This window comes from Girardinichthys multiradiatus, chromosome 18, assembly GCF_021462225.1.
Source record: "Girardinichthys multiradiatus isolate DD_20200921_A chromosome 18, DD_fGirMul_XY1, whole genome shotgun sequence".
In the NCBI taxonomy this organism is placed as follows: Eukaryota; Metazoa; Chordata; class Actinopteri; order Cyprinodontiformes; family Goodeidae; genus Girardinichthys; species Girardinichthys multiradiatus.
The window spans coordinates 7,619,484-7,627,227 of record NC_061810.1 but is presented as its reverse complement, the minus strand read 5'-3'; the positions used below and the strand labels follow the sequence as shown (position 1 = coordinate 7,627,227).

General features: G+C 40.4%; 1 long non-coding RNA gene across 1 annotated transcript; it reads left to right on the top strand.

Annotated features, from left to right (window-relative positions):
* The first annotated feature begins 1,710 nt into the window (after nucleotides 1-1,710).
* Nucleotides 1,711-7,352, top strand: LOC124884516. Its single transcript, XR_007042454.1, has 3 exons — nucleotides 1,711-1,843; nucleotides 4,943-5,014; nucleotides 7,057-7,352. It is a non-coding gene; the product is annotated as an uncharacterized LOC124884516 (long non-coding RNA).
* The last annotated feature ends 392 nt before the right edge of the window (nucleotides 7,353-7,744 follow it).

Below are 7,744 nucleotides of genomic sequence, written 5' to 3'. Positions count from 1 at the left end.
TGCAATATGCTAATTCTAATAAAAAACATGTCCCTTAACAAACAGTGGTCTCACAGCAGATGTTTGAACACGAATCCAGGATCAGAGATTGGACTCCGTATGTTAATGTTTTCTCATGACAGGCATCCCAGATTTGTCCTCATTTGACAGTTGGGAAAAATTGCATGACATTTTATTTCCCCAACTGTGTCCCCAGAGTTGGTCCAAAGGAATACAATGTTCTACATCACAACATGTCAAGAAGTTCCTGTAGGGCTCCATGGTAACTCAAGAGATGTTCATTTACTTCCTACAGTGACGACCACAACACGGGAGCCCAGCTGTCTCTTCAAAGAACAAGACATGTCAACAGCACTTCTGTGGCAGCCCTGTCAGACAGAGTCTGGCCCATCACGCAACTACCTGTCAACAAGATCTCTGTGCTTTATCACCCTCTCCTCTCTTTCCCAGACCACCCATCCCCTCTTCATGTGGAGATAACGACAGGCAGGACAGTGTATTCAAATAGTGGTTTTATAGACGAAAGTGACACTGCTGGTCCATCCTACTAGTTCCCACTATGTGACAACCCTTTTATCTTATACATTCAGTGTTTGGTGATTCTTTGTCTTCCTGAGCTACAAATGGTCTCTCATTAGCATTACTCTCAGGTGTTTAATTAATGGATGTTTATTAAGTGAATTCAAGTATTACACTGATTGTATGCAACGTATCCTTCTCAACTTTATTAAACCTCAACTTCAATCAAATCAATTAGAAAAATTCAAAGCGCCTCACACTAAGCATGCATGGAGTGACAGTGGAAAGGAAAACTACATTTTTACAGTTAGAAACCTCCAGCCGAACCTGGCTCGGTGTGAGCGGCCATCTGCAGCTACCAACTGGGGGTTTGATTAGACAGAGCATACACACAAAAACACAGAAGCACTGATCCAAAAGTATTTTCTATGATAAGGAAACAATCATGAATAAATGGTAGGAGTGGCTCTTTTAATAACTTTATCTTGAATAAAATCCCAGCTAAACAGCTCTGAGCCAGTAGTAAAATCTATGGGATGAAAAACAGAATACATATTCAGTAGTTAGTGACAAATATACGTCCTTCGTTTACTTTTTTTTTGAGACAGACATGGTAAAATATACCTAGACAAAGTAGTGCATCATCCATAAAGAAAGAACAACATTTAGGGGAATCAGTAAGACAGTCATTTGAGCCCTCTGGAAAGGAGTCAGAGCTAAAGACAACCACCGGGCCAAATGTAACTTCTTTGAAGAGATGAGTAGAAGAGTGGAGAAAAGTGGTCCTTATGTCCACCACCAGCCTAAGCCTATAGCAGCATAGCTAGAGATAGACCAGGATAAGCTAAACAACTCTAAGTATAAGCTTCAAAATGGAAAGTTTTAAGCTTAATCTTGAAAGTAGACAGTGTCTGCATTATGGACCAAAACTGTGAGCCTGCTCCGCAGGATCCTGACAAAAGATCTGCCTCCTATTCGACTTTTAGAAACTCTAGAAACAGTAAAATATATTTAATCAACTGAAACATTTATGTCAGAAAAAGGCAAAAATAGAAGAAGTCTGTAGGGGGAAAATACTTTTCACAGCACTGTAGCCACATTGATAAATTGTGAGTCAGACTAATCATTGAGACCAGTGTTTGTTAGAGTGGATTAGGAATAGGAGGACTAACGGCTTAATAACGAGCCGTGATTTAAACACAGGAGAGAGTGTGGAAGCACAGGTGGGGGGCATTAAGCTGATTGGGAACCTGCTGACAAAAACTGTCTCTGGGGTGCAGATCCTGCTGTGAAGCTTCAAACGTCTAACTGAGCTCAGGGAAAGGTAACAGAAAATCAACCTCAGGGTTTGTCCAATATTTGTATCAATTTCAAATTCACTTAATCAATTTCTATTTAAAGTATCAAAAAAACACACGTTTGGGCTTTCAATGTAATCTTTGTGCTACAATGTTCATGTTCACCACTGAGGGATCATTCAAATTATTTGGAAAAGTTTATTTGGTGGTGTAAAATTTATGAGAACCTTTTTATTTTAATTTTACTAAAACATTACTCACAAAAAGTTTGGGTTATTTGGCTTTCAGGTTAAGTTTCAGGAATAACCTAAAATGCACTATAACATTTACAGGATAGGATAATGTGACCTTCTCTAAACATTTGAAATTTTGAAACATTTCAAATGTTTCAGTACTTTTTGCACAACTTGCTGTTTTCTAACAATGAGCTTAACAACAATACCCTCTTCATTGTGAACAGTGCCCTTCACCGGATGATGAACGCCACTCAACTCCAGTCACATTTAAAGGAGGTGAGAGGCACCCAGGTGTCACATCAGTATCACATCAGTATTGTCTGTGAGCTAGACAACCTGCAAGGGTACCTGATCACACCATCAAGCACAGGCGTCATTGTCTTGCATAGGCCAAGGAGCATTTACACTGGGCAAGGGACCAGTGGGCCTCGGTGCTGTTCTCTGATGAAAGTTAGTTCATGTTGAGCAGAAATGATGGCTGCCAACAATGTTGGAGACGTCAAGGAGAGGGCTATGCATCAACCACTAATATCACCAGACAAGCCTCTCGTGGTTGTGTTGCAGTGGAGGCAGGTGTGTCTAGCTAGTACAGAACAGCTTGATACTTTGTGAATGGTACAGTGACAAGCCCATACAACCTGAATAACATGAACAATCCAGTCATTATGCCCCTGCATGAGCAACACACGTCTAATGTCATCTTCATTGACGACAATGCTCCAGCACATGAAGGTCGCATTATTATGCTGAAGACTGGAGTACCTCGAATGGAGTGGCCTGTAACTCTGTACCACAGAACCTCAATAACCTGAGTGCCATTGTGGTATACCCACCACTGTTGGTTTTTGTTTCAATAAATTGTTTGAGATGAGGAAATCATCAATGCATCAATGCTTCAACTTAAATTTCCTACTTTTATGATATAATATCACTTTAGCATGTACTTTTTATGTTTTCCATAAATTTCACCAAAAGCCAAATATATCTAACTTTTTGTGTAGTGTATGAAGTCAGCACACTGTTTGACAAGCTCTGTATTAGTCATTTTGCAATGTCAAAATTGGACATTGTGAAAAAAAGGATTTTTTTTTCAGTCTGGAATGAGATAAATACACCAGATTAACAGACTGACTTAAAATGTATTCAAACATACAGTATAGACCAAACGTTTGGACACACCTTCTCATTCAAAGAGTTGTCTTTATTTTCATGACTATGAATATTGTAGCTTCACACTGAAGGCATCAAAACTATGAATTAACACATGTAGAATTATATACTGAGCAAAAAAGTGTGAAACAACTGAAAATATGTCTTATATTCTAAGTTCTTCAAAGTAGCCACCTTTTGCTTTGAGTACTGCTCCGCAAACTCTTGGCATTCTGTTGATGAGCTTCAAGAGGTAGTCACCTGAAATGGTTTTCCAACAGTCTTGAAGGAGTTCCCAAAGATGCTTAGCACTTGTTGGCCCTTTTGCCTTCACTCTGCGGTCCAGCTCACCCCAAACCATCTCGATTGGGTTCAGGTCCGGTGACTGTGGAGGCCAGGTCATCTGGCGCAGCACCCCATCACTCTCCTTCTTGGTCAAATAGCCCTTACACAGCCTGGAGGTGTGTTTGGGGTCATTGTCCTGTTGAAAAATAAATTATGTCCAACTAAACGCAAACCGGATGGAATAGCATGCCGCTGCAAGATGCTGTGGTAGCCATGCTGGTTCACTATGCCTTCAATTTTGAATAAATCCCCAACAGTGTCACCAGCAAAGCATCCCCACGCCATCACACCTCCTCCTCCATGCTTCACAGTGGGAACCAGGCATGTAGAGTCCATCTGTTCACCTCTTCTGCGACGCACAAAGACACGGTGGTTGGAACCAAAGATCTCAAACTTGGACTCATCAGACCAAAGCACAGATTTCCACTGGTCTAATGTGCATTCCTTGTGTTCTTTAGCCAAAAGAAATCACTTCTGCTTGTTGCCTGTCCTCAGCAGTGGTTTCCTAGCAGCTATTTTACCATGAAGGCCTGATTCACACAGTCTCCTCTTAACAGTTGTTCTAGAGATGTGTCTGCTGCTAGAACTCTGTGTGGCATTGACCTGTTCTCTAATCTGAGCTGCTGTTAATCTGCGATTTCTGAGGCTGGTGACTCGGATGAATTTATCGTCCGCAGCAGAGGTGACTCTTGGTCTTCCCTTCCTCATGTGAGCCAGTTTCTTTGTAGCGATTGATGGTTTTTGCGACTGCACTTGGGGACACTTTCAAAGTTTTCCCAATTATTCGGACTGACTGACCTTCATTTCTTAAAGTAATGATGGCCACTGGTTTTTCTTTACTTAGCTGCTTTTTTCTTGCCATAATACAAATTCTAACAGTCTATTCAGTAGGACTATCAGCTGTGTACTGTATCCACCTCCTGCACAACACAACTGATGGTCCCAACCCCATTTATAAGGCTTGAAATCCCACTTATTAAACTTGACAGGGCACACCTGTGAAGTGAAAACCATTTCAGGTGACTACCTCTTAAAACTCATCAACAGAATGCCAAGACTGTGCGGAGCAGTACTCAAAGCAAAAGGTGGCTACTTTGAAGAACCTAGAATATAAGACATATTTTCAGTTGTTTCACACTTTTTTGTTCAGTATATAATTCCACATGTGTTAATTCATAGTTTTGATGCCTTCAGTGTGAAGCTACAATATTCATAGTCATGAAAATAAAGACAACTCTTTGAATGAAAACGTGTGTCCAAACTTTTGTTGTGTACTGTAACTGTAAAAACTAACTGGTTAAACGGGAAGGCAAACCAATGAGCTGTTTAATGTTGTGTCTTCACACTAACACTTCTTTTTCTCCCTGTTTTTATATTTACTCACGCATCTGTCAGGCCAGAGAGGAGCAATTCACTAAATGTTTTGATGCAACCCACGGCTGCTGTGCTGGGAGCTGGCTGCATGAAGTAAACACACATAAACACGCACATACAAACATGTGGTTGGCTATAAATCTCTGTCCCTTTGCTATCATCATTTGACTGTCCAACCTCAGCAAAAAGTTCCATGCAAATGAAGCAGACATATGCATGAAACATGAGCTGCCTTTGTTTGGTCTGCGCCTCTGCGTGACAAACAGCTTTAAACATGCACAAATCTGCCCCTCTAAAACAGAAGGGAGATGTGCTGTTGTCACGGTTTGAAGTCCTGATGATGATTAAACCTAAAGCTAATGTCACACTGTTGCCTATATTGTCATAGACTGCATGCTGGCATATTGAAAAACACGTGTAACACGAGTCTAAGAACATTTCAAGACCTGTCACATCTTCAACACGTGTGCAACTTTTGATGCATTCCTACTCTGAATAGTGGGTGTGTATTGGTGTGTTCTACTGCATCAGGACTAGCTACGTTACACTGGCTGTGATGCATTTCATTTTATTCATTTATTTGCTTTCATCTCTAAGGATCAACTGATCATCTAGGAATGAAATTTCAATTCTCCATAAATGTCCACAGGTAATCAGATAACTATTAGCTGACTTATTTAAACAGTAATGTAAGCCATTAGTTTAGCTTTTAGCTTCAAGCATGTAGCATGCCTGTTGAGTTAAGCATCTACATGGCATAGTAAGTCTCAGTAATGTTAGTATTAGATCAATGCCGCAATATTTGAGTCGCAGTTTCGTTGATTCTGTACCAGTGGTGCACATGTATAAATGCCTGTTATAGCTGTGGCTCTCATGGCAGAACATTTTGAGTTACAAAGAAATTCACTGCAGCCTGACTTATGTACTGATTAAGTTTTGTACACTACATTGTTGAATGCATACTGAGGCGATGCCAGAGTACTGTTTCTTATGGCATCATGTCTCTGTGTGCCATCGAAACAAAAGACAAATAGGCTATAGTGGGACAGAGTTAGATAAGCAATGACTGAGGTGCTTTTGTGTTTATTTTAAAAAGGTTCCTTCATTATTGTAGCCAAGGGCCAAGAAATGAGTCTTTGGGATTGTTTTTAATCTGAAGGTACAGAAATATGACTCCAGTTAACTTTACTGTAAAAACAGCAGCTGACTAAGCAGTCCCACCTCCTGGTCTGCTTTCAGCTTTCCGTCATCCCAGATGATTGGTATGTAGACATTAAAAATGACCAAAGAAGTCCAAAGCCCAGTTAAAATAGCAAAGTAAAAAATATGCAGTGTTTAAAGGCTTCATTGCACCAAACAGACCAAGACAGCTGACTCAAAAGAAGTATCTTTTTTCCACGAAGAAATTTTTTTTTAGATAAATAAAACCCCAAAAGGAGTTAGATTTAGGATAATTTCCTCAGTGATACATATAGAAGGCCTAATTTTCCTTATATTCATCACTGAGTTGTTCACTTTTTGGGCCCAGCACTGGAAGCATTTACAGGGAACAGAGCTTCGGTGCATTGAGCTACATATGAGCCGTGAACCAGGGCCTTAGGCAGCGGATTTCCAAATCAGCTTTTGTTATTGCAAGAGGCCAAGAAGGGGAACAGATGCTTTGCTCATTTAATCATGCATGTCACGGGCCGGACCACTCCACGACTGCCGAGCTCCACCTCTGTGCTGCCACTGCTCTGTGGCATGCAGACTCGCTCTCTGGCTGTGTTTTTTTTTCTCTGTGTGTTTTTGTGTGTGTGCTTTGCACGACGTATATATCTATGCTAATTTAAACCAGGTGGTGGAAGACCCCTTTACTGATGTCATGACTGTGACAACCAACTGCCAACCACCTCACACCCCACACTGACCCCACACTGAGGAGGAAGTGTGTGTTTATCTTTTCTTTCATGCATGCATGTTATTTGGACAATTGCAGCTTCTCTTTAACACCTCCAGTGTACTCTGTTTCTGTGCATAACACGACATGCCTAAAGTCAAATCAAAAATAGATTTTTATATTTAACATTATTTAACATTTAGAGCTGGGCTCATGTGTTTATGACATGACAGTGTGAATTTGTGTGTGTGTCCAGAAAAGCCCACACGTACCCCGGCACGTTGGGGATGATCAGGGTCCTAGTGGAGTGTCAGCGCGTGTCAGAGGGCTGTTTACCAACCATGACGGATGGGAGTGGGGTCACTGGAGAGACAAATACTATCCAACGGCACCAGCCTATTACAAACTCTCCCCATTCTGTGACTGCACTGCCACTTCCTTCTAGGATTTCATTCAACCTTGCAACTGGTTGGATTTGCATAGGATTTTACTGTGCTACTCATGTGTTTTTTATGGATTTCTTTGATTTTTAAATTGTAAATAATATTTGTTTGAAGGTGAGAATAGTATTGTGATCCTGTTGCATTTTTTTTCTCACACTTTATTATTCTTTAACAACACTAACTCTATTTTAGACATGCAAGTTACCACTCCTGGTATTTAGTAATTTTATACATTTTTAAAAATGTACCATCTAAATATATATATTGTTAAATTTGTTTCCATAGAAATGAAATACAAAGCATTTAAATCATGGTGTCCATCCAAATACGTATGGCTCACAACGGCGCATTGCAAACATCGGGTGTTATATTTGTGCTCTTTAGGTGTGTTCCTACAGAATGAACTCTTCTTCTTTCAGTGCCTTCGAACTTTGGTGTTTAATATAGATTTCCAACAGTTTTGGGAACCAAGCATGCATCATCAACACTGGGCGTTACACA